Source organism: Somniosus microcephalus, unplaced genomic scaffold, assembly GCF_052327205.1.
Source record: "Somniosus microcephalus isolate GS21.2 unplaced genomic scaffold, FLI_Smic_1.0 unresolved_chr4, whole genome shotgun sequence".
Taxonomy (NCBI): Eukaryota; Metazoa; Chordata; class Chondrichthyes; order Squaliformes; family Somniosidae; genus Somniosus; species Somniosus microcephalus.
In genome coordinates this window covers 8,931,482-8,938,735 of record NW_028225182.1, presented here as the reverse complement: position 1 = coordinate 8,938,735, position 7,254 = coordinate 8,931,482, and the positions used below count along the sequence as shown (strand labels likewise).

At 45.9% G+C, this 7,254-nt stretch overlaps 1 non-coding gene across 1 annotated transcript; it reads right to left on the bottom strand.

The window, feature by feature from the left end:
* Positions 1 to 1,951: 1,951 nt before the first annotated feature.
* trnak-cuu (transfer RNA lysine (anticodon CUU)) lies at positions 1,952 to 2,024 on the bottom strand. The gene has a single exon. It is a non-coding gene; the product is annotated as a tRNA-Lys (tRNA).
* Positions 2,025 to 7,254: the final 5,230 nt, after the last annotated feature.

Genomic DNA, 7,254 nt, shown 5'->3' with positions numbered 1-7,254 from the left:
ACTTATGTGTATGAATGTATGTTTTTAATTATGATTTTCCAATAAGTTACTTTCTCTGAAAGTCATAATTAAATAATACATTCATACACATAAGTAAAGGAATATATACATAACACGCAAAGGAATATATACAGACATACATACTTTCAGAAGCTCCACGATAAGAAATATCTTCCTCCGCAGCCTCTGGAGCAACTGTACCCATGCTTTTTTCATGTGTAAGTTGTAAGGACTTGACCTCACTGAAAGCATGAATGAAAGCGGCGAATTTTACTGCGCACGGGTTCTGCCTCTGAACCCCTTCGTTCAGAGGACAGGAAATGCCGGTTTTCCCCGCATGCGCTGTGCATGCTGAAAACCGGCATTTCCTCCGGCCAGACGCGTAAGTACCCCGACCGTACTCGCGCATTTGGAAGGGAATTACTGGGCCAACATTTTACATGTAAATAAAATGAAAAATTTAACAATTGCACGATTTGCCCCGTCGCATCTGCGACTGAGGGTCCAAGGAGGTGCATTGCGCAAGAGGTCATCGTCGTACGTATCCTCACACTGTTCCCTTTCGGGAACTGTATGAAGTGGTGGAAGGATTTATGGCCGTGATTAACGCTCATTCCGTGACCGTAACCATCTTTGAACCAGCCATTAGGGTGGTTAGTCCTATGGCATGAGGGTTTTACAGGCTCCCACAACCCATCTGAGGTGGGGGGGGGACCCACACCCACGGACGCAAGTATCCCGCTGGATGTCCACCCAGAATTTATAGTTGGAGCTCCGACTCCACTTGCCGGGACTGTTTGGAGTGGGGTTCGAAACCCTACTCCTTCTGGCCCAGCGGCGGGGATGCTTACTGCTACGCAAAAGGCCCACTCCACACAAAAGGTGACACCCATACGTTTCCTGTGCCTTTTCCCTCCCCGTGACTGGAGCCCTATGCTGCCACTTGAAAGACCAAGCTATCATCTGCCCTTTTTGCGGCGCCTTTGACTTCTCATTACCAATGATGAGCAGGCGCTGCGCCTCCACCTCCTTGAGGGGATTGCTGAGGTCATCATCAGTTCAATTGTGAGTTCTTTTAATGCCGTGAATTGTGCTCATTCCAGCCATTTCACATTGCTCATTGGATTGGGCCTTTGGCATAGCGGTAGGATCCCCGCCGCTAAACCAGATCAGGATCGCGGTTTCAAACTCTGCTCCAGACAGTCCTGGCAAGTGGAGTCGGAGCTCCAGCTCTAAATTCTGGGTTGACATCCAGTGGGATATTTGTGTCCGTGGGTGTGGGTGGCCCCTCCTCCTTGTATAGCTTGTGGGAGCCTGTAAAACCGTCCTGCCATAGGATTAACTGCCCTAATGGCTGGTTCAAAAATGGTTATTGCCACAGAATGAGCGTTAATCATGGCCATAAATCCTTCCACCACTTCATACAGTTCCCCAAAGGGAACAGTGTGAAGACACGTATGATGACGACATTGCTAAATAAATAAATGGAATTAAAAAAATTCTTTTAGGTCTTTAAATTGCTTTAATTCTGTTTAAAACTACTTCAGATTCTTCAAAATAATGTAAACATTTTTAAAAGTTTATAAAAGTTACCAAAATCTTCAAAAAACTTCCAAAAACCTATTTAAACTGCTGCTTTGCATGTAAAAATGCTTCGCAGCTTGGCAGAAACATTGGGGGCGTGTGCTGTGAAACTGAGACCTCAAGGGGCGTGTCTCAGTTGCACTGCGCGCTCCAGGCTTCGCGCTGGCTGCACTCCTGGGCGGCGTGACGTCATACGCTGCCCGGGATTCTTCTTTTTGAAACACGAATTCCAGGCGTCCCTGGAGGTGATCGGCAGGAGCATCGGGTAAGTGCATATACGGGGCTTGCACGCGCGGCAAGCCCCGTTCACGAATTTCTGGCCCAATGACGCTTTGAAAGCAACATAAAAGTTTAACAAAATAAATACCGCCCAACGTGGGGCTCGAACCCACGACCCTGACATTAAGAGTCTCATGCTCGACCGACTGAGCTAGCCGGGCCCGTTGGAGCTGTATTTCTTTGTCGCTGATTGCAGTCAGGTACCTGGTGGCTCCGGCCCGGTCACAACAGCATGTCTGAGCCGCGTTTCTGCAAACTACAAAACAAGTTCTCCAGAAGCCCAAGGCGTATAAGGAACTCAAGCAGCATAATCCCTTTCATTAACCACAGGGGTTCAGGCAATTTTCTGATCGCAAAGCGCTTTAGTCCTTGTCAATATCTCTTGTCTATTTCCCGGAGATTCCCGGTTCTGTCTTTCTCTCTGGCTCTGTTTATTGTGTCTGTGGCCACCTGCGGGTTGATTTTGAAGGAATACCTGTGTTTGTGTCTGCTTGTTACGTTAAACAAATGAGGGCATCAGGCGCTTCTGTGCATGACACTGAGGAATCAGGAGAAGGCAGGAGGAATGAAAAAGTGTTTGTGGAACGTTTACATTGTAGGACCTCGTGGCGCAACGGTAGCGCGTTCGACTCTAAATCCGAAAGCTGTGTGTTCAAATCACGTCGAGGTCACTGTTCTTCCGGGTAATTCCAGAATTGTTGTTTTCTTTGCCGTTTCACAATAACCAGACACGTGCTCCAAAGACTGTCTCACTCTTTCCCCAGTGTCAGGGAGAGAAGCGCCACAATTCCTCATTTATTTAAAGTGACAAGACACAAGCACAGGTATTCGCTAAAAATCAACCTGCAGGTGGTCACACAGAATAAACAGAGCCAGAGAGACAGGCAGAATCGGGAAACACCGGCAAATAGACGTGAGATATTGACAAGGTGAGAAAGCGCTTTGCGATCAGAAAATTGCCTGAATCCCTGTGGTTAATGAAAGGGCTTTTGATGCTTGATTTCCTTACACACCTTGGAATTCAGGTGAACGTGGTTCATGGTTTGCAGAACAATTTAAACCCCTGGGTTAAACCAGAGGGAAGGAAATTCGGCAGTTTAATGAGTTTGAAAGGAACATTTTTGACTTGTGCAGTTCGGTCAGAGAAATGCCAGTGAAAGGAAATCAAAGCAGAAAAAGCGATTCTGTAGTCTCCCTTCTGTCTGAACAGTGCTTTCTCGAGCGCATTTAAGCAGAAGTTTCCGTAGTGTAGCGGTTATCACGTTTGCCTTATACACGCAATAGTTCCTGGTTCGAGCCCAGGCGGAAAGATTATTTTTCTGTGAAGTAAATTTAACAGGTTTCTTGTGTCAGAAGCAACGAACAGTTTAAAGCAGACTCCTAAAATACACAGTGCGTAAATTCTGACAGAGTATAAATCTTCGTCAATGAATAAACTTTCACAAATTATTAAAGTTAAATTACTCAACTTTCGACTGTCCCTTACTGTGAGCATTTCTTTCATTCTGCAAAACAACGCTTTCGGTTAATGAATGTTGATTAAAACAATTAAACCACTAAACTACCAGAACACACATTAAAGAGTTGATCACAATTGCTGATAATTCTTATCTTTTTTCTGGTGTTTTTTCAGCTCTTGGTCCTTTTCAGCTCCTGACTGCGGATATTCCTCTGATTAAACGTGAACAAACTGAAATATCCCGCAGCCCCGGCCTCGGTTATTACCAACAGATCTAAGCCGCATTTCAGGCCCGAAAACAAACACATTAATTATTCGCTTTTCCCCAGCTCCAGAGCTCAGATTGTTACTGCCCATCCCTGGAGCTGCAAGATACCAGGCACCCGGGACAAACCTCCCCATACACCGAGCACAAGCTCAGGAAATCCCCGGGGGAGATGATATCCCGGTCACTGAGCCTTCAACAGCATTGAACAAGCACCCGGACGGAAACGTTCTTCATGCGGAAGTGATGAGATGTAGAAATTAACGGAGCAGGTCAGGATGGCCGAGCGGTCTAAGGCGCTGCGTTCAGGTCGCAGTCTCCTCGAGAGGCGTGTGTGCGAATCCCACTTCTGACAGTCTTTACTTTTAATTACCAAGCGGAACTCATTTATTCTCACACCACTGTCAAGCACTTTGGGACATCCCTTAAAAGTGGGATTCAGCATTTCACCTGCTCCATTCACATAGAAACATAGAAGCTAGGAGCAGGAGTAGGCCATTCGGCCCCTCGAGCCTGCTCCGTCATTTAATGAGATCATGGCTGATCATCCACATTCAGTACCCTGTCCCTGCTTTCTCCTCATATCCCTTTATCTCTTTAGCCTTAATAAAAATATCTAACTCCTTCTTGAATATATTTAATGAACTGGCCTCAACTGCCTTCTGTGGTACAGAAGCCAACAGGTTCACCACTCTCTGGGTAAAGACATTCCTCCTCATCTCAGCCCTAGGTGGCTTACCCCTTATCCTAAGACTGTGACCGCTGGTTCTGGATTCCCGCACCATCGGGATCATTCTTCCTGCATCTAGTGTGTCTAGTCCTGTTAGAATTTTGTAAGTTTCAATGAGATCCCCTCTCGTTCTTCTAAATTCTAGCGAATATAAGTCTATTCATCTCAACCTGTCTTCATACGTCATTCCTGCCATCCCATGTATCAGTCTGGTGAATCTTCGCAGCACTCCCTCCATGACAAGAACATCCTTCCTCAGATAAGGTGACCAAAGCTGCACACAATACTCAAGGTATGGTCTCACCAAGGCGTTGTACAACTGCAGCAAGGCATCCTTGCTCATGTACTCGAAACCTCTCACTATAAAGGGCAACATTTGCCTTCTTAACCACCTGCTGCACCTGCATGCTTACCTTCAGCGATTGGTGCAAACGGACACCCAGGTCTCATTGCAGTTCCCATTTTCCCAATCTATTGTCATTCTGATAATTAGCTGTCTTCCTGTTTTTGCCACCAAAGTTGATAACCTCACATTTATCCACATTATACTGCATCTGCCATGCTTCTGCTAAATCACCTAATCTGTCCATATCATACTGGAGTTTCTCTGCATCCTCCTCACAACACACATGCCCACCCAGCTTTGTCTCGTCTGCAAACTTGGAGTTATTACATCTAGTTCAAACTTCTAGATCATTAATATATATTGTGAGTAGCTGGGGTCCTAGCACTTATCCCTGCCATACCCAACTAGTAAATGCCTGCCACTTGGAAAAAGTCTCGTTTAGACATACTCTTTGCTTCCTGTCTGCCAACCAGTTCTCTATCCAAGTCAGTACCTTACCCCCGATCCCATGTGCTTTAACTTTGCACGTCAATCTCTTATGTGGGACATTATCGAAAGCCTTCTGAAAGTCCAAATACACCACATCCACTGGTTCTCCCTTATCTATTCTACCAGTTACATCCTCAAAATTTTTTAACATTTCCTTCTGGCCTGGTACTGAAAGTGGAGACGGTTCCACAGTGTAGCAGTTATCACGTTTGCGGAATCATTTGGTTGGAACTTGCTCCTTCTGCTTGTCCAGTGGCGAGATTGCTCTCCTGTGTGAGGAAATAACAACTAAGAACAAAAGAATTAGGAGCTGGAGTAGCCCATATATTGTGTAAAATGAGATATGGGTAACAGTTAACAGTCAACATGCAAAGCACAAAACCTGCTGACAAGGGTGGTTCTGTTGCTGTTTGGCGAACCGACCTCTACCTAGCGGAAGCTGTATGCCAACTCTCCAACATCTCCTCCTACCTCCGCCTGGACCATGACCCCACTACCGAATATGAAGTCACCATTTGCAAGACTGTCACTGACCTCGTATGAGAAGAGATTGAGTAAACTAGGCCTGCAATCTCTTGAATTCGGAAGAATGAGAGGGGATCTCATTAAGCATGCAAAATTATTACAGGGATTGATCGGTTGGATGCTGGGAGAATTTTTCCCTTAGCTGGGGAGTCTAGAACCAGGGGCCACAGCCTCAGGATAAAGGTTAGGCCATTCAGGACTGAGAGGAGAAGAAATTTCTTCACACAGAGGGTGGCGAATCTTTGGAAATCTCTACCCCAGAAAACTGTGGAGGCTCAGTCATTGGGTATGTTCAAAACAGAAGGCAGTAGATTTCTGACTGGTAAGGGCATCAAGGGATATGGCGATAGGGCCGGTGAATGGAATTGAGGCACGAGATCAGCCATGATCTCATAGAATCCCCTACACTTGCTTAAAAATCTGTTCCATTCCATCTTTTTTCCAGTTCTGACGGAAGGTTATCGACCTGAAACGTAAACTCTGTTTCTCTCTTCGCAGAAGCTGCCTGACCTGCTGAGTATCTCCAGCATTTTCTGTTTCAATTTAGATTTCCAGCATCTGCAGTATTTTCTCAGTTCGCATTTCTTTCATTGTGCAAAACAAGGTTATCGCTCAATTAATGACGCTTTGAAAGCAACATAAAAGTTAAAAAAAAAAAATACCGCCCAACGTGGGGCTCGAACCCACGACCTTAAAATTAAGAGTCTCGTACGCTACTGCTTGATCTTGCCGGGTCTCGTTAAAACTGCCTTTCGCTGTGGCTGATTGCAGTCAGGTACCTGGTGGCTCCTGCCCAGTCACAACAGCATGTCTGAGCCGCGTTTCTGCCAACTACGAAACAAGTTCTCCAGAAGCCCAAGACGTATAAGGAACTCAAGTAGCAAAATCCCTTTCATTAACCATAGGGGTTCAGGCAATTTTCTGATCGCAAAGCACTTTAGTCCTTGTCAATATCTCTTGTCTATATCCCGGAGATTCCCGATTCGGTGTTTCTCTCTGGCTCTGTTTATTGTGTCTGTGGCCACCTGCGGGTTGATTTTGAAGGAATACCTGTGTTTGTGTCTGCTTGTTACGTTAAACAAATGAGGGCATCAGGCGCTTCTGTGCATGACACTGAGGAATCAGGAGAAGGCAGGAGGAATGAAACAGTGTTTGTGAAACGTGTGTATATTAAAACAGCGTGGTTTAAACTGTAGGATCTACTGGCGCAACGGTAGCGTGTTTGATTGCAGATCAGAAGGCTGCGTGTTCAAATCACGTCGGGGTCACTGTTTTTCCGGGTAATTCCAGAATTATTGTTTTCTTTGCCGTTTCACAATAACCAGGCACTTGCTCCAAAGACTGTCTCACTTTTTCACCAGTGTCAGGGAGAGAAGCGCCACAATTCCTCATTTATTTAATGTGACAAGACACATCACAGGTATTCGCTCAAAATCAACCTGCAGGTGGTCACACAGAATAAACAGAGCCAGAGAGACAGGCAGAATCGGGAAACACCGGCAAATAGACGAGAGATATTGGCCCAGTAATTCGGGTCGGGGGCTTGCCGCGCGTGCAAGCCCCGGATCTGCACTTAC